This window comes from Hyla sarda, chromosome 13 (assembly GCF_029499605.1).
Source record: "Hyla sarda isolate aHylSar1 chromosome 13, aHylSar1.hap1, whole genome shotgun sequence".
NCBI lineage: Eukaryota > Metazoa > Chordata > Amphibia > Anura > Hylidae > Hyla > Hyla sarda.
Genome location: NC_079201.1, coordinates 16,839,139 through 16,857,756, shown reverse-complemented (window position 1 = coordinate 16,857,756; position 18,618 = coordinate 16,839,139). Strand labels below are relative to the sequence as shown.

At 43.9% G+C, this 18,618-nt stretch overlaps 1 long non-coding RNA gene across 2 annotated transcripts in view; it reads left to right on the top strand.

The window, feature by feature from the left end:
• LOC130297459 (uncharacterized) overlaps positions 1-18,618 on the top strand; it is a 32,402-nt gene that overhangs the window by 1,801 nt on the left and 11,983 nt on the right. For both annotated transcript variants that reach the window (XR_008849527.1, XR_008849526.1), the window contains exons 2-5: positions 2,199-2,359; positions 3,003-3,063; positions 3,689-3,758; positions 6,506-6,614. This is a non-coding gene — a long non-coding RNA (uncharacterized LOC130297459). The remainder of the gene's footprint in view (positions 1-2,198; positions 2,360-3,002; positions 3,064-3,688; positions 3,759-6,505; positions 6,615-18,618) is intronic.

Genomic DNA, 18,618 nt, shown 5'->3' with positions numbered 1-18,618 from the left:
CCTCTCTGCAGCGCCCCGGTCAGACCCGCTGACCGGGAGCGCTGCACTGACATTCACGACGCGGATGCGATTCGCATAGCGGGACGCGCCCACTCACAAATCGCATCCCAAGCCACTTACCCGTCCCGGTCCCCGGCTGTCACGTTCTGGCGCACGCGGCTCCGCTCTCTAGGGCGCGCGCCAGCTCTCTAAGATTTAAAGGGCCAGTGCACCAATGATTGGTGCCTGGCCCAATCAGTCTAATTAGCCTCCACCTGCTCCCTGCTCATATAACCTCACTTCCCCTTCACTGCTTTGCCGGATCTTGTTGCCTTGTGCCAGAGAAAGCGTTTAGTGTATGTTCCAAGCCTGTGTTCAAGACCTGCTGTTGCCCCTGACTACGACCCTTGCTGCCTGCCCTGACCTTCTGCTACGTCCGACCTTGCTCTTGCCTTGTCCTTTTGTACCGCGCCTGTCTCAGCAGTCAGAGAGGTTGAGCCATTACCGGTGGATACGACCTGGTTGCTACCGCCGCAGCAAGACCATCCCGCTTTGCGGCGGGCTCTGGTGAATACCAGTAGCAACTTAGAACCGGTCCACCGGTACGGTCCACGCCAATCCCTCTCTGACACAGAGGATCCACCTCCAGCCAGCCCAATCATAACACATCTCTGCTTGTCTCGGGAACTGCAGAGAGTAGAAGAGGTTTGCTATGGGGATTTTCTTCTAAACTGGGCGGTTCCCGAGACACGTGTCATCAGAGAGCACTTAGACAGAAAAGAACAACTCAACTTCAGCAGCTCATAAGTACTGAAAGGATTGAGATTTTTTAATAGAAGTAATTTACAAATCTGAAGCTAGTTGATAACTAACTTTCTGAAGCTAGTTGATATGGAAAAAAAGTTTTTTTTTCCTGGATGAACCCTTTAATGATTATTAAAGCTACATTATCACATCGATCCACAGACAGACCAGCAATCTCTGATCACCAGGTCTAGCAAGTGAAAGAGGCAAAAGAGGCGACACTCACCAAGCAGGTAATATTTATTCACGCAACGGTGGCAGGATACAGGCTACAGGTGGGGGAGCTGTAGTGGAGGACGGGGCTGCCGGGCAGCCCCATCCTCCACTACAGCTCCCCCACCTGTAGCCTGTATCCTGCCTCCGTTGCGTGAATAAAGATTACCTGCTTGGTGAGTGTCGCCTCTTTTGCCTCTTTCACTTGCTGGATATTTTGTCTTCTTTTGAGCTGAGCACCACCGCTGCAGATTGTCTCTCCGTGCTACTCTCTGCGCTTAGTCTCATATGTGCCGTCTCTCTTTCTCTGCTGCATTTATCTGATCACCAGGTCTTTTACATGAGACAGTCATTGGCCAATAATCTCTGTTTGTAAAATGCCCTGAAGACAGAAGCCTTTATTGTGCAATTGTCAACCCTGGTTGTCATACAATGGAAGGCCATGTATGTAGCCCAACCTGAGCAACACTGGAATTAAAGGGGTACTCCCGTTGAAAACATTTTTTTTTTTTTTTAAATCAACTGGTGCCAGAAAGTTAAACAGATTTGTAAATTACTTCTATTAAAAAACGTAATCCTTCCAGTACTTTTTAGGGGCTGTATACTAAAGAGAAATCCAAAAAAGAAATGCATTTCCTCTGATGTAATGACCACAGTGCTCTCTGCTGACCTCTGCTGTCCATTTTGGGAACTGTCCAGAGCAGCATATGTTAGCTATGGGGATTTTCTCCTGCTCTGGACAGTTCCTGAAATGGACAGCAGAGAGCACTGTGGTCATGACATCAGAGGAAATTAATTTCTTTTTTGGATTTCTCTTTAGTATGCAGCCCCTAAAATGTACTGGAAGGATTAAGATTTTTTAATAGAAGTGATTTACAAATCTTTTTAACTTTCTGGCAACAGTTGATAAAAAAAAAAAAGTTTTCCATGGGAGTACCCCTTTAAGCTGGTAAGGACATTTGCCTGCGTATTCTTTATTTCTCTTATTTCTCTTAGACTTAGCAGAATTTCCGAGTTGAATTTGGTGGAAATATTCATATATTCGTTCATAATCTGCCGGAACCTGCCATCTGTTTGCCATTTTCCGGGCGTATATTCCACCATGTACACATAGTCTTAATGAGACTGCTGATCTCTTAGTACTAACTTCTCTGTTCAATGGGTTTTCTTTGGAGTTTTTGATAAAGTTTATCTCCTCCCAGGACTGGGAAAATATACAAAAGAAAACCGTCCAGTCCCCTGACCTTCTTCCAGCCTCCGAGAAGAAGACTTGGTGCGGGACTCTACCGACTCAGCAAATTAGAAGATAAAAGAACGGGAGACCAAATGGAGACAACCGGGAGCTGCAGGGGATCAGGGTTCGGTAAGTATAATTTTTTTCTTTCTATCTTTTCCCAGCCCCAGCAGGATATGAATTTTTTCAAAATGCTGGATAACCTTTATTCGCTAAAATTATAGAAAATCTAGAGTTTTTTAAGATTGGACACTCCTAAGTTTCCTAAGGCTATGTTCACACCTCAGGATTTCCATGCGGAATTCTGCCCGGAGATTCCGCTGCCGCAGAGTCCCATTGCATTCCACAGGATTCTGCTGCGCTGTGCACAAGACGGAATCACTGTGCCAGATGTTACTGTCATGGAAATTCCCAATTCCGTGTATGCAGAAAGAAAGAAGCTGTTTATTCCATCTGTGGACTCTGCACGGAATACATTGCTGTGCGGTCTTAGCAGTCTCTGGAATGTCCACAAGGAGATTTTCCGTGTGGACATTCCGAAGTGTGAACATAGCCTAAGCACAAAGGCCTTGAAAATGAGGCATCTTTTTTTATTTTAATGTTATTACTTGTGCATCTTTTTATAGAGAAAAAAAAAGTTGCTTGTGTTCCATTTATATGCATATGCTCTGGAGATGAATTAATTGTTGTTGCTGAGGATAATTTATGCGCGTTCTAAGGCTTATCTGTTGCTGTGGTAACAGGCACCATTTTAATTTAATTTCTCTGTTAGGAAATCATTTTCAATATGGATGTAAAAGAGATCCCTAATAACGTGCAAACATCATCTGTAGGTACGTACGCATTTTATGGGGGTACTTATCAATTAGATTTTATGATTCAGGTAATATTGAAATCATCTGCAGAGATTACTTTTAGGACTTAAAGGGATACTCCGGTGGAAAACTTTATTTATTTATTTAATTGTTTTTTTATGAACTGGTGATAGAAAGTTAAACAGATTTGTAAATGACTTCTATTAAAAAATCTTAATCCTTTTAGTACTTTTTAGCAGCTGTATGCTACAGAGGAAATTCTTTTCTTTTTGAATTCCTTTTTTGTCTTTGTCCACAGTGCTCTCTGCTGACACCTCTGTCCGTGTCAGGAACTGTCCAGAGCAGCATAGGTTTGCAATGGGGATTTTGCTACTCTGGACAGTTCCTGACACGGACAGAGGTGTCAGCAGAGAGCACTGTGGACAAGACAAAAAAGAAATTCAAAAACAAAAGAATGTCCTCTGTAGCATACAGCTGCTAAAAAGTACTGAAAGGATTAAGATTTTTTAATAGAAGTCATTTACAAATCTGTTTAACTTTCTGGAGCCAGTTCATTTAAAAAAAAGTTTTCCACCGGAGTACCCCTTTAAGGCTGATTTCTCACAACCGCAATATCAAATAAGTTTTTATGTCTGAGTTACAGCTGCAACACCGGGACCTGTGAAAAGAACTCTAACACCTGATGGCATCTCTGTTTCCTGAATGGGCTACAGGTACCAGTAATGATAAGGACAGTATTCAAATGCAAAACAAAGACGGAATGGGGCGTGTTAAGGGCGTGTTTTCACGTGTTGGTGAACGCACGTGTCCAAAACAACGCCACCATGTGTTCACCAGTGGCCATATGCAATGTTGCTTGGATTATCAGCAACATCCTATTGCTATTGGGTGAATGCATGCAGCTGTAGTTTCAGATGCACGTGTTAACCAGTCCAAAGCAGTGTTTTCCAACCAGAGTGCCTCCAGCTGTTGCAAAACTACAACTTCCAGCATGCCCGTACAGCCTTCGGCTGTCCGGGCATGCTGGGAGTTGTAGTTTTGCAACAGCTGGGGGCACCCTGGTTGGGAAATACAGCCTAAGTAAAGAGTAACTGTATGTGCTTCTTTGCTTCTAAACTGGGCGTTTCCCGAGACACGTGTCATCAGAGAGCACTTAGACAGAAAAGAACAACTCAACTTCATCAGCTCATAAGTACTGAAAGGATTAATATTTTTTAATATAAGTAATTTACAAATCTGTTTAACTTTCTGGAGCCAGTTGATATATATAAAAAAAGTTTTTTCCTGGATAACCCCTTTAAAGGGGGGGGGGGGGAGGGTGCATAATTCCCTGCACCAGCGGAAAGTCCTGTCTTTATGCAAAAGTGTTGCGCCAAAATGGATCTTGCGCAAAAATGTTGCTCTGCATCGGCGTAAGGAATGATAAATTCCCCCCTAAGTGTTCTCTACATTTTTTTGGACCAGTGTTCTTACATCTTGAAGGATAGAATGGCTATAAGAACAGTCGAGGCTTGGTTCCCCTAAGGTTATATTGATCGTTTATCATTCTCAGGACATCATCTTGCCCACCTTGCTCTAGACTCCTTAGAATAAGGAGAAGATATTCCATGGGTCTGTAGTCTGATCCCTGGAAAAGTAATAGAGAGTGTCACTTTAGTTATTTGTACAATTTTGTGGATCTCATGGTAGAAAAATCAGAACTCTGGCAAGATGGATGCTAAGAGATGTAGCGGAGCCAACTTCACAAGATCAATCGCCAAGTCCAGGGCAGAGCAAGCTAATCCTTTTTATAGATCTATCTGCAAGGTAGCTCCATTTTGCTCACCTAACACCTTCTTTTGGCATTGCTGATAGGATCTTTAAGATCAGCACTAACTAGTTTATGGAGGAAAAGTGCAGCATAGACTATTATTAGAGAATAGTGTAGAGGCTCTTGTTTATGTCTTGTGCTTACCTGATTTTGCTGACATGGAAGGCATGAGTTTGACCCATGTTTGCTTCTGTTTTAAAGCAGAAATTATAAAATATATATATATATTGTGAGAAGGTGAAGGGCATGGTGGTTGATGGTCGGTATGTGTCACCAAGGTTCCTGGCCTTGGTGAAGTAAGAGCCGGTATTTATTCAGTGTCTGTGCTGCGATGCAGTCTGATACTGTGGCCATAGTATGGCTGGAATGCCGATCCGGCACGGTTCTTACTGGGAATGGCCAAGTGTAGGGTGGGGGCCATTCCCCACAATCCAGGCTGCCTTTTGTTGGCCTTAAAGCTAGGCTGTATCACCAGCTGAGGGGGATTTGCTAGTTGGAGCTCACACTGCCAGAGAGAGCTGAGAGTGGAATCCTTCCCTGAGAGGTTGGAAGATGGTCAGCAGACTGCCTGGAGGCCTGGAAAAGACTTGCTTGATGCCGTATGGCATGGACTCAGGTGTGAACAAACACCTAAGGAATACAGGTGGACTTTTGTTACGTTTTCCTTTGTTCTACATTTAAAGACTGTTTGCTGTTTGCCAAGTGTGAATAAAACACTGAACTTTGATTTGAAAAGTCCTGTTTCCTTGTCTCTATACTGCAACCGCACCTATCTGCAAGAGCGAGTCATCACAATATATATATAATTGTATAGACTCCAGAAGCCTAAACAGCCGAAACTCATAATTAGGTTGGGGTCAGTTATCACTGTGTGCAATTTTGATGCATTTTCTTATTCATTGTGTGTTTTTTTAAAAGAAATATTGCCATGAGATAGAAGTTATATGACCTTTATTCAAAATTGAGTTTTTTTTTTTTTTTGCAAGATTGGAAGTCTTTAGGCTAAATTTTTACAGCATTTTTCACGGTTTTCCTGCATTTTTAATGCAATTTTGCACAAAGGCGGAGGTAGCGGTCCTTCTGCTGGGTTGTTGCCCTCCTACGGCCTCCTCCAAGTCTCCTGATGTACTGGCCCGTCTCCTGGTAGCGCCTTAATGCTCTGGACACTACACTGATAGACACAGCAAACCTTCTTGCCACAGCTCGCATTGATGTGCCATCCTGGATGAGCTGCACTACCTGAGCCACTTGTGGGGGTTGTAGACTCCATCTCATGCTACCACTAGAGTGAAAGCACCGCCAGCATTCAAAAGTGACCAAAACATTAGCCAGGAAGCATAGGAACTGAGAAGTAGTCTGTGGTCACCACCTGCAGAACCACTCCTTTATTGGGGTGTCTTGCTAATTGCCTATAATTTCCACCTGTTGTCTGTTCCATTTGCACAACAGCATGTGAAATTGATTGTCAATCAGTGTTCTTCCTGAGAGGACAGTGTGATTTCACAGAAGTGTCATTGACTTGGAGTTACATTGTGTTGTTTAAGTTTAATTTTTTTGGAGCAGTGTATATAGTGACCATGCTGCTCTGTGTAATGTACAGGGTATCTATATACAGATAATGCCAATTGTTTATACTGTTGTGGCCTACAGGTGAGGAGTGATTCGCTGTCAATCAAGATACATTGAGGTCTGACCACTTTCTCTGACACAGTTTATGCAGACAAGAAGTGCCCAGAGTACGAGATCCTACGCATTAAAGGTAGAACTAACAAAGAAAGATATACGTATATAGATCATAGTATATACATTTTATTGAACATATCTGCTTCAAAAAACATACACTACTAGGTGATACTTGTATACCCTTATTACTGCATTCTATGTATATTTTTTCAGTTTATATATGTGCATTTATTTACTAAGAAGACCTCCCACTCTGCACCTTGTCTCTGTTATCATGTTTTTTAATGGTTTTAAATGTATGTTTTTTTTTAAGCAGAAATGTTCAATAAAATGTATATATTCTTTGATCTATTTACGCATATCTTTCTTTGTTAGTTCTTTCTCTGGCTCATTAAACATGACCATTTACAATAATAAAATGCATAGACTCAGCTGTGCTGGAATAAAACAAATGGTGCTGTATGACTTAATATGGTGAGTGTGCATGATATGGGCAAAAAAAAAAAAACAGAACGCCTCTATAAGATTACACAAGCTTATGAGTTCTGACAGCACCACATATGCCCACTGCTTTCTAGACTTCTCCCTGCTTCGGGCAGGGCCGGCGTTAGGGGGGGGGCAACCCAGGCAATTGCCTAGGGCCCCCATCCCTCAGGGGGCCCCCTGCCGGCTGCTCAGTAGGGGGGGGGGCAACTGTTTTAAAGTGTTCGCAGCGCCGGCTGCTTGTTAAGGATAAGCAACCCGGCCGCGGTCACTTTAAAACGGCGGGTTTGCGGGCTGTGTGAATAATATGACGAGTGACGTGTCCTGCCGGGTCCTCTATGTGGCGTCAGGGACGTCACTCCTCATTTTCTGCAGCGCCAGTGTAGTGAAAAAAACTGTGTCATGAAGCGTTCTGTGTCCGGCTGCAGGAAATGAGGAGTGATGTCCCTGACGCAGCATAGGGGACCCGGCAAGAGACGTCACTCGTCATATTATGCCCACAAGACCCGCTGCATTACCTGAGCCTGCGGAGCGCGGCCAGGTAAGGAATTGTGAAAAATAGAAAAAGGTGGGGGGGGGGGGAACTATACTGCCAACCTAATGTGGGGGAACATACTGCCAACCTAATGGGGGGGGACTGCAACCTAATTTGGGGGGAACATACTGCCAACCTAATGGGGGGGGGACTGCAACCTAATATGGGGGAACATACTGGCAACCTAATGGGGGGGGGGACTGCAACCTAATGTGGGGGAATATACTGCCAACCTAATGGGGGGGAACTATACTGCCAGCCTAATGGGGGGGAACATACTGCCAACCTAATGGGGGGGGGACATGCTGCCAACCTAATGGGAGGGAACTATACTGCCAGCCTAATGTGGGAGAACTATACTGCACCTAATGTGGGGAAACTATACTTCCTACCTAATGTGGGGGAACATACTGCCAACCTAATGGGGGGGGGACTGCAACCTAATGTGGGGGAACATACTGCCTACCTAATGTGGGGGAACATACTGCCAATCTAATGTGGGGGATCTATACTGCCAACCTATTGTGGGGAAGCTATACTGTCTACCTAATGTGGGGGAACATACTGCCAACTTAATGTGGGGGAACTATACTGCTTACCTAATGTGGGGGGAACTATACTGTCTACCTAATGTGGGGGAACTACAACCTAATGTGGGGGAACTATACTGACAACCTAATGTGGTGGAACTACAACCTAATGTGGGTGGGGGGGAGGGAACTATACTGCCAATCTAATATGGGGGAACACACTGCCAACCTAATTAGGGGGAACTGCAACCTAATGTGGAGGAACTATACTGCCAACCTAATGTGGGGGATCTATACTGCCAACCTGATGTGGGGGAACTGTACTGTCTACCTATATGTGGGGGAACTATACTGTCTACCTAATGTGGGGGAACTACAACCTAATGTGGGGGAACATACTGCCAACCTAATGTGGGGGGAAACTATACTGCCAACCTAATGTGGGGGGAACTATACAAAAATATAAAATTGTACTATTCTGATCCCTATAACTCTATTATTTTTCTGTATATGGGGATGTATGAGGTCATTTTTTGCGCTGTGATTTGTGGTTTTTATCGGTACCATTTTTGTTTTGATGGGACTTTTCAATTGCTTTTTTAGATATTTTTTTATGGTATTTGAAGTGACCAAAAATGTGCAAATCTGCTTAGTGCACTATTACGACTTTTGGGGCCCCTCTTTTGATTTTGCCTAGGGCCACGCTAAGCCTAAAACCGGCCCTGGCTTTGGGTATTAAAGTTATATATTGCAACATACAGCAGATAACCTCTTATAAGTCTATGTATTGTCCTACATACTAAGGGGGATTTAGGCCCCCCCCCCAGTCTCAGGGTCTTCTGTTCTGGATGGAGGTGGTCCTCTCTGGACTCTCACACTGGTCCTGCTCTGGACTCATGAAAAACCCTAAAGTGTCATTTTATAAAAAAGTGTATATTTCTTTACCACCTTTGCCATTCAGACCTCAATCTTAGGTGTTTCATCCCAGACCTGGATCTCCTCTACAGTCAAAGGTTGTCTACGTTCTATCTCTTTGGAACCACCATCTTTCTTTTAGAATGTTGTATTCCTTCCAAATTAAATTCATGGACGTTCTCGTATCCCTATCAGATAGGGAAGACACTCTTCTTCCTCAGTTTTGACCTTCTAAGTATAGTGTCCTGGTTTTGACATCTTTATTGTTCTTTATACTTCTGCTTTTAAGAGCGTATCAACGTCTAAGGCCGGAAAATAATTATCAGTTGTCGTCAGAGTTTGACAAGGAATCTTCTCACGACTACTAAGAGGCGACATAAAGTCCTCTCAGTTACGTCCCGAGCCTCTGGACCTCTTTCTGGCGTTAGGTCTTGAACTAGGGCCCAGCTCTAATGCTGGACGACATCATTATTTCTTCCCTAATTAGGGCTTTAAGTGTCTCCCAAACAGAAGGTTTCACCCCATGAACCACTTTCACAGCACATGACTGGCATAAAGGGTTTCTTGAGGAAGTCTGGCAGCTTTTTAGCACAGATCGCCGGAATCTCTGTCTCTGTAGGAAGGAAAACAAAAAGATACCCTTGGTGTCCATGCTGCTGTGGGACTCATCAATGTCCCAGGAGGTATGGGGAGCACCGACCGTATTGTCTTGAATGCAGGAAAATCTTTTATTCCAGGTGCAGGTACATATGTGGATTTGTACTGAACTGCCTTAGCGTAGTAGCGCCTTTACCTTATGTCTACCGGTATAGCTTTTATGGGGTGATGTGGAGAGCTGCATGTTACTGGTGTATATTGAGTGGAGCAGTGCAGAGACCATCGAACTTTGTTGGTGTACTATTGTGATTCACCCAAAATAAGACACTGTCTTATATTTATTTTTCCTCAAGAAGACTCACTATGGCTTATTTTCAGGGGATGTCTTTTTTTATTTTTTGCAACAGCTGGAGGCACACTGGTTGGGAAACACTGTTATATGCCCATCCCCCCCCTTATTTTATGTTTACTGTTTGAACATGATATGGAGAGAAATTAACTAACTTTCTCTTCCATTTCGTGAACCATACCCACCTGCCCTGCTGTACATTACTCTCCTTCCTATGCGGATGCACCATAGAGTACTGGGAGGGAGTGGCTTTAACTTCCACCCATTGATAGGCAACCGCAGGGACTTGGGAGCCGTCGCCGCCGCACAGAAATCTCGTCCCTACGCTGATCAACTGAGACACGGGACCCGCCACTGCACGGTATTGGGAGATCCCTACGGAACCTGTCAGGATGGGGTAGATGAGGAGGGCTGGCCATCTTCATTACCTTCATTACGCCTACCACTATGGCTTATTTTCGGGGGTATGGCTTATATTGAGCAAATACAGTAGAACTCCTGGTATGGCTTTTTTATGGGTATGTCTTATTTTCGGGGAAATACGGTATTTTAGATAAACTATTGTTTGGCCAAGTTAAACAACATATAAAACGTTTTTTTATTTGACAGTGACCAATTAATCATGAAGAACGTGCTGTGACTGCTAATTTTTCCTCCAATCCTCAGGTCTGGAACGTATGGTCTGTAGGAGTCATTCCTCTAGAATGTAAAATGTGCCAAAATGTATAGTTTGTTAGTGGGTAGCATGGTTGTCAGGGGTTGTCAGCTCCGTTACTCTTGCTGGAGGGCTATGTTCAAGTCTCCTGATGCTTGGATCCTGGCTGTAGAAGAAGCCATTGGGTTCTAATCCCAGGCCTAAAATTGCGTACATTAATCAACCCCTTAAAGGGGTAGTCCAGTGGTGAAAAACTTATCCCCTATCCTAAGGATAGGGGAGAAGTTTGAGATTGCAGGGGGTCCGACCGCTGGGGCCCCCTGCGATCTCTCTGTACGGGGGCCAGGCTCTCCGGCCAGATAGCGGGTGTCGACCCCCGCACGAAGCGGCGGCTGACACGCCCCCTCAATACATCACTATGGCAGAGCCGGAGATTGCTGAAGGCAGCACTCCGGCTCTGACATAGAGTTGTATTGAGGGGGCGTGTCGGACGCCGCTTCGTGCGGGGGTCGACACCCGCTATCTGGCCGGAGAGCCGGGGCCCTGTACAGAGAGATCACAGGGGGCCCCAGCGGTCGGACCCCCTGCAATCTCAAACTTATACTCTATCCTTAGGAGAGGGGATAAGTTATTCACCACTTGTTCACTACTGTAATACTCCTTTAAGGACCAAGTGTTTTTCAGTTTTTGCATTTTTTTTTTTTCCTCCTTACCTTTTAAAAATCATAACCCTTTCAAATTGCCACCAATACATCCCAAAAATTTACAGCGAAACAAAAAAAAAAAAAAACATTGTGCGACAAAATAAAAAAAAACGCCATTTTGTTAATTTTGGGGGCTTCAATTTCTACACAGTACATTTGTCGGTAAAAATGACACTTTATCTTTATACTGTAGGTCCACACTATGGGAGGGAGTGTGACGTGACACCACGCCCCCTCCCATAGACATGAATGGAGGGGGCGTGGCGTGACGTCACGTCCGCAGTCCGGGAAATCCGGAGGTTTCCGAAACTGGAGATTCAGCACCCGCATAGAATGCTGCAGGGGACCCCCGCGATCAGACATCTTATCCCCTATCCTTTGGATAGGGGATAAAATGTTTTTGCCTGGAATACCCCTTTAAAGATGTTCTTGCAAAGTCTTAGATGTAGGAACATGAAACATCAAGGGTTTCATCTTCTCCAACAGCACAGGCCATCCTCACTTCTGAAACTGGTGGTCTGTGAGGATGATTCCTTTAGAATGAAAATATCTGGTTTACCTAAATAAACAATACACTAATACTGAGTGGCATAATAGCTCAGGGGATATCTGCTCTACGTTAATCTTAGTTGTTGAATATTCTTAATACATAGTTAATCTAATCCTGCGTTCCTATTTTGTTACAAGGTAATTTATTTATTTAGAGCACAACCTGTTTACCGCCTTCTCAATATCTTTGAAAAATCTTCACGTATCCTCAGAGTAAGCGGTGGCTCAGGAGGTAAAGAGCCAGGTGAACCTGCTGCTGCTGAAGATGCTGGTTAAAATCCTGGAAATATGGAATAGAAGCTCAGGGTCCCTGATGTGGTTGGGAATCTAAAAACATTACAAATCCTGGTAGGCAGCTTTTTAAAGATGTTAGCTGTAAATCAATGAGAAATCGCAATTTTTTTTTTCCATTTTTCAGTTTGGCATTTTTTTTTATCCTTTTGGCGTTTTTTCACTCTTATTCAGCTCTTTGGCGGTTTTGCAAAGTCGCAGCGTTTTTCTCCCATAGAAGTCTATGGGAGTAAAAAGACGCCAAGAACAACGACATGTGGGTTTTAACTTTGGTGTTTTTGCAGGCGGTTTTTATTCTTTTTTGGATTTCAGCGATCCTAAAAAGTGATGGAGATACCTTTTTAATAAAATGTTGTAGGGTACCAAAGAAAAAAAAAAAAATATATATATATATATATATATATATTAATAAAAAAGATACAGTAGTGATGGAAAAAATGGTATTTAATGAAGAGAACTGTACGGCCTGACATGCTGGAGACCCAGGTTCATTTAACCACTTGAATCTCAGCTGTAGGAAAGGGTTCAAACTAATGTAAAAAGGCTCTAAATATATCACTGAGGTTAATAATGACCTGATTTTATAAAGCAGTGTCCTTATCTAGATGAAAGAGAATGATTCACCAGGTCAAAAACAGGACATTTATACTCATATGAAATGCTTAATTATTGTTTTTTTTTTTTTTAAATCAGATAATTTTTATTAAAGATTTTTGCAAACATTTTAAACAACAGACATACAATAAACCCCATCCTCCCACCCACCCCACAAAGAAACAATCCGTCTCTACCCTTATACCACCCATAACGCACGCCAAAGTTTCATTAACCTGCAGACCCAACAGTCTGCCTCTCTCACACCACTTTCTCAGAACTGCAACAAACGGCCTCTACATGTCAACATTCCATTGAATCCACAAAGAGAGGGCACAGAGAAGAACACAAGAAGTAGAAAGAAAAGAGCCACATCCACAGAACTCCGGCAGGCAAACCAACACCACATTCCAAGGACAGATTTAAAATGGACAGTCATCTAGAAAGCAGTCGACGGGGGGTCAAAATGGTTCACCCAGGGTCCCCAGATACCATCAAATTTCCTAACAACTTTCCGCTTAACATATATCCCTTTCTCCAAGCGCACTATCTGCGCTATTCTTGTAACAAGATCAGCTACTCCCGGAGGAGACGGTCTGATCCAGAACTGCGCTATAAGTTTCCTGGCCTGATATAGCACACGTAAAATTCCCACTTCTCTCAAGGAGGGTTCCTGATCACAGCCTATAAGGCCAAGGAGACACACCTTAGGAGCTGCACTTAATGTCACCCCATAAATGGTTTCGATAAGTCGTATCACATCATTCCAATATGCATGTAAGACAGGGCAAGTCCACATCATATGCAACAGGTGAGCCTCCAACTCACTACACCTGGGGTAGGAAGAGTGCTTCATTATTGTTGACTGAGAACACTGAGAAGTATCACATGTCATGCCCAGTTCTGGTTGTAGGTCAGCGGTATGAGTCCCTGTACACTTACATGGGTGACCAGGGTTCTAATCCCACTCTGCCATTTGTTCCTCGTAATCCATTTATTATGACCTTGTTTCCATCTCAATAATGACACTGAGAAACCTTCACATGTATCTCAGAGCAAGAGTTGGCTCAGAGGGTAAAGAGCCAGGACAACCAGAGGACACAGTTGAGTTGCTGGAGTCCCTGGTTCAAGTCCTGGCTATATGCTATAGAAGATCAAGGTCCTTCTTGTGTTCAGGGCCATACTATACATAAATTAATGATTTGCCTAAGTGTTCACACTTAGGCAAAATTTTGACTACTTCTTATTCCCCCTCAACCACATACTTACTAAATACACCTCCTTGCTATAACTGCACTACATGTACCCTTGAAGGCTGAACTATAGCACATTTCCTATAACTCTGAGGGGACTTGAACTTTGGTCTCCACCATTCAAGACACAGCAGCTATCCCTCTAAGCCACCACACTGCTCAGTAACATCCCAAACATTTTGGTAAACATGACATTTAGCTTATAGTCTCACGAGCCATATATTCCAGCTCTGAAGTAGACCACACTATGTAGTCTGCTATAAGGCAGTATGATAGCTCAGTGGGTATGTGCTCTGCCTCTCATGCTGGAGACCAGAGTTCAATTCTCCTAGTGCTTGTGTTCTGCCTATAGGAAAACCTCCTGAGGCCACTTGAATCTCTGCATATATTATGTTGAAGATTCATTATACAGAACTAATCTAAAAACAAGCTGAACATTTTTCTATAGCACTGCTTTCTGTTATGTATAGAACTTAGAGGCCACACAACAATAGGGACCATAAGTATCTATAACTTATCCTGGGATTTGAACCAGGGTCTCCAGCACCTAAGTTTGGTCTACCTAGCTCCTTACCCCCTCAGCCAGCTCTTGGTCAGACAAGTAAGTGGATGTTTCTTCATGTCATTATCAATATGGAAGAGAAGGGGTTGTGATGACTCTTAAGTAACTTGAGTGATGACACTGAGAAGTATCAACCAAGGCTTCCAATCCTGCCTGTAGGTCAATGCAATGTCTGAATACATTACATGTGGGTGACCCTGGTTCTCACCCTACTCTCATTTATTTTAACCACAACCCTGTGAATCATTCTCTTCTATCTCAATAATGACATGAACAAATCTTCACTAAAGCTGGGTTCACACCACGTTTTGTTAAATAAGGTTCCCATATACGGCAGGGAGGCAGGGCTTAATCGCGGCGCCCGCACTCAGCCGTATTCGGGAACCGTATTTAATGTATGTCTATGAGCCGACCGGAGTGAACCGCAGCCTCCGCTTGGCTTAGTTTTCGGCCGTATGCTGTTTTCCGGCCGCAGGCAAAAAGTGGTCGACCGCGTTTTTGCCTACAGTCGGGAAACAGCATACGGCCGAAAACTAAGCCAAGCGGAGGCTGCGGTTCACTCCGGTCGGCTCATAGACATACATTAAATACGGTTCCCGAATACGGCTGAGTGCGGGCGCCGCGATTAAGCCCTGCCCCGCCCCCCCCTCCCAGCCGTATACGGGAACCGTATTTAACAAAACGTGGTGTGAACCCAGCCTTGTTTCTCAGAGCAAAACCTGGCTTGGGGGATTTGTTGCACCCTAAATACTATGCTATATGGTCTAGTTACGGGCAGTATGACAGCTCAGGGGGTATCATCTCTGCATTAAATACTTTGTAACAAAAGGAAACATGATGAGAACCCTGGTCCCCCATGTACAATATATATATATATATATATATATATATATATATATATATATATATATACCACTGAACTATAGTCAGAACTGAAGACCTTGGGAAATTATTCATGGTGTCATAAGATAAGACACATCAATGTGGAGAACAAAGGAAAACATGAATGAATTAATAAAAAAATAAAGGGGTACTCCGGTGGAGAACATTTTTTTTTTTTTTTTAATCAACTGGTGCCAGGAAGTTAAACAGATTTGTAAATTACTTCTATTAAAAAATCTTAATCCTTCCAGTACTTATTAGCTGCTGAATACTACAGAGAAAGTTCTTTTTGGATTTTTCAGCCCAGGGTGCTCTCTGCTGTCTACTCTAGACACTTTTCATTATGACCATGTGATCATTCACAAAATCATTCTCTTCAATCTCAACATTAAAGAAATTCTGTTACCAGTGTCACCTGCACTAACCTGTTGGTACCGACATATAGTGCAGGAGACACTGATGACAACAGTACTCACCCTGTTCCGTGGCGGGGATCTCCAGTAATCTTGTCCGTTAGCTCCAGCTCCGGGCACCCGACTTAGTTCTCTAGCAGTGGGACCCAGCAGGGAGCAGCAGTGGTGACGTCACTAAGCTCCGCCCATGCCCCAAGTCAGGTGCCCGGAGCTGGAACTAACAGTCAAGAGTACCGGAGATCCCCTGCACGGAACGGGACAAGGTGAGTACTGTTGTCATCAGTGTCACCTGCACTATATTTCAGTACGGACAGGTTAGTGCAGGTGACACTGGTGACGGATTTCCTTTAACATTGAGAAACCTTCACTTATTTCTCGGGGCAGGAGCGGTCTCTGAAGACCCATATAATATACTCTGGTAGTTTACAAACAGGTAGAAAGCCCCCCCTTTCCTATTTTTTAAAGAGCATTTTTTCAGGGATTTTTTTTCTGCTTAGCATAGGCTATTATTGGTAAATAATTCACGTTCTGGTGTATTTCTTGTGCTTACCTGTTTTAGCTTACGTGGGAGGCAGGAACTTGGCTCCATACTTGATGCAATTAAACACTGATATGGATTCCTAATGCTTTCTACATTTCCCATGACTCTTCTTGCTCCGGATGTAGAGTTTGATCACTGCACCGGGTCACCTCATTAGGCTGCTGGCACCAGAGTTCAGCCAGGTGACCTTGTTAGACTTAAGTTGGTTGTGGTCAGTTCACATTATGTGCAGTTTTTATGTATCTTCTTATTCCTATTTTTTTTTTCTAAAGAAATACTGCTATAAGGTAAAGTGATTTGACCTATAAATAAAATTGAGTGGTTTTATGAAGATTTATGCATTTAAGGCTGCATTCACATTTAAACTACTGCATTCTTCTCAAAATCTATAGCATTTTGCCCATTTATGCTGCATTTTCCAAAATTGCTGTTAAAAATTAGCAGTGATGCTAAAAGATTACCTCTTTAACCTGAATTTGGTAAAATGGCAAAAAAAAGCAGCAAGAAATGTGGCGTGTGAACAGTCTCAGAATAGGTTTATATGTACAATAAGGGAGCAGCAGTAAACAGACAGAGCAAGGAGGGGAGGGATCTGTGGGCTAGAAGGAGCAATCTAATAGGTGATGTCATCCTGCAGTACACAGGACGTCAGCTGACCCAGGACTGACCATTGTCTTTAAAGGGGTTATCCACTGCTTTAACCTTCTTGGGGCAGGTAGTACTGTTACCCCTTTGTTTCCTGCTGGTAACGCTACTGTAGTTGGGTTATTTTTTACCTTATTTTCAAACCCGGAAGTTTGCTGGCTTTTTTCAACCACTGTTTTTTTTTTCAGCCGCCGTCATCTTTCCATCGCTACGTCACCCTGCAGGGTGTTGTGTTGAGGCCGGCCTGCCCCACGCTCCGTACGTGCCCACCTCCCGCGCTGATGAATATTCCACCGTCATAATCGCGGACCTCCTTCCTTTCAGCTTCTTATAAGCCGATTGCTGATTGGGCTGCTCGCAGCAAAGCGGCTCTGTTGTTGGGCGCATGCGCAGTTCGTCCTCGGTCGGGAGGGTCATCTGCCAGAGAGCGCCTAGAAAACCTTCGGGAGCTGTCCAGCATACAGGGACTCCCCTCTGGCAAGGTTAGTGTTAACAATACCCCAGCGCATCAGTCCCGAAGCTGAAAACACAATGCTACATGCACAGATGACCCTCCCAACTGAGGGCGAACTGCGCATGCGCCCAACGGAGCTGATCCGCCGCAGGCAGCCCAATCAGCAATCAGCTTATAAGAAGCTGAAAGGAAGGAGGCCCGCGATTATGACGGTGGAATATTCATCAGCGCGGGAGGCGGTGGGGCAGGCCGGTCTCCAACACAACACCCTGCAGGATGACGTAGCGATGGAAAGATGGTGGCGGCTGGAAAAAAAAAAAAAAAAAACACTCGAAAAAAGGCAGCAAACTAATGAAGTAACCAGCTTTCGGGTTTGCAAATAAGGTAAAAAAATAACCCAACTACAGTAGCGTTACCAGCAGGAAACAAAGGGGTAACAGTACTACCTAACTGCCCCAAGAAGGTTAAAGCAGTGGAGAACCCCTTTAATAAATCTGGCACATTTCTGGCTGCCCAATGCACCCATCACTGAAGGTGTCAGCAGAGAGCGGAAAAAAAAAAGATCCAAAAAGAGAAGAACCTTCTTTGTAGTATATAGCAGCTAATAAGTACTGGAATGATTAATATTTTTTTAATAGAAGTAATTTACAAAAACTGTTTAACTTTCTGGCACCAGTTGATTAAAAAATGTTCACCACCAGAGTGCCCGTTTAATCTAACCTCCTTTGTTATGATGCTCCTGTGACTTATCACGTTGCATCTAGTCGTGTTTATATGGTCAGGCCGCAGGGATCACATCTCCTGTATTCCTATTCACAAAGTAGGGGATAGCAAGCTGATGGGTGGGTGTCCAGCAGCTGAATATATGGTGCTGGCCGCACACCATTAATTCCAGGGGCAATCACCTGATCAACCTTTATCCTGTAGACAGTCAAGCTTTTTAAGGCTGGGTTTAAACCTAGTTTTGTACTTATGGTTCCCGTATACGTCTGGGAGGAGGGGTGGGCGGGGCTTAACCGCGGCGCCCGCACTCAGCCGTATAGGGGAACCGTATTTAATGCATGTCTATGAGCCGACCGGAGTGAACCGCAGCCTCCGGTCGGCTGCGTTTTTGGGCCGTATGCGGTT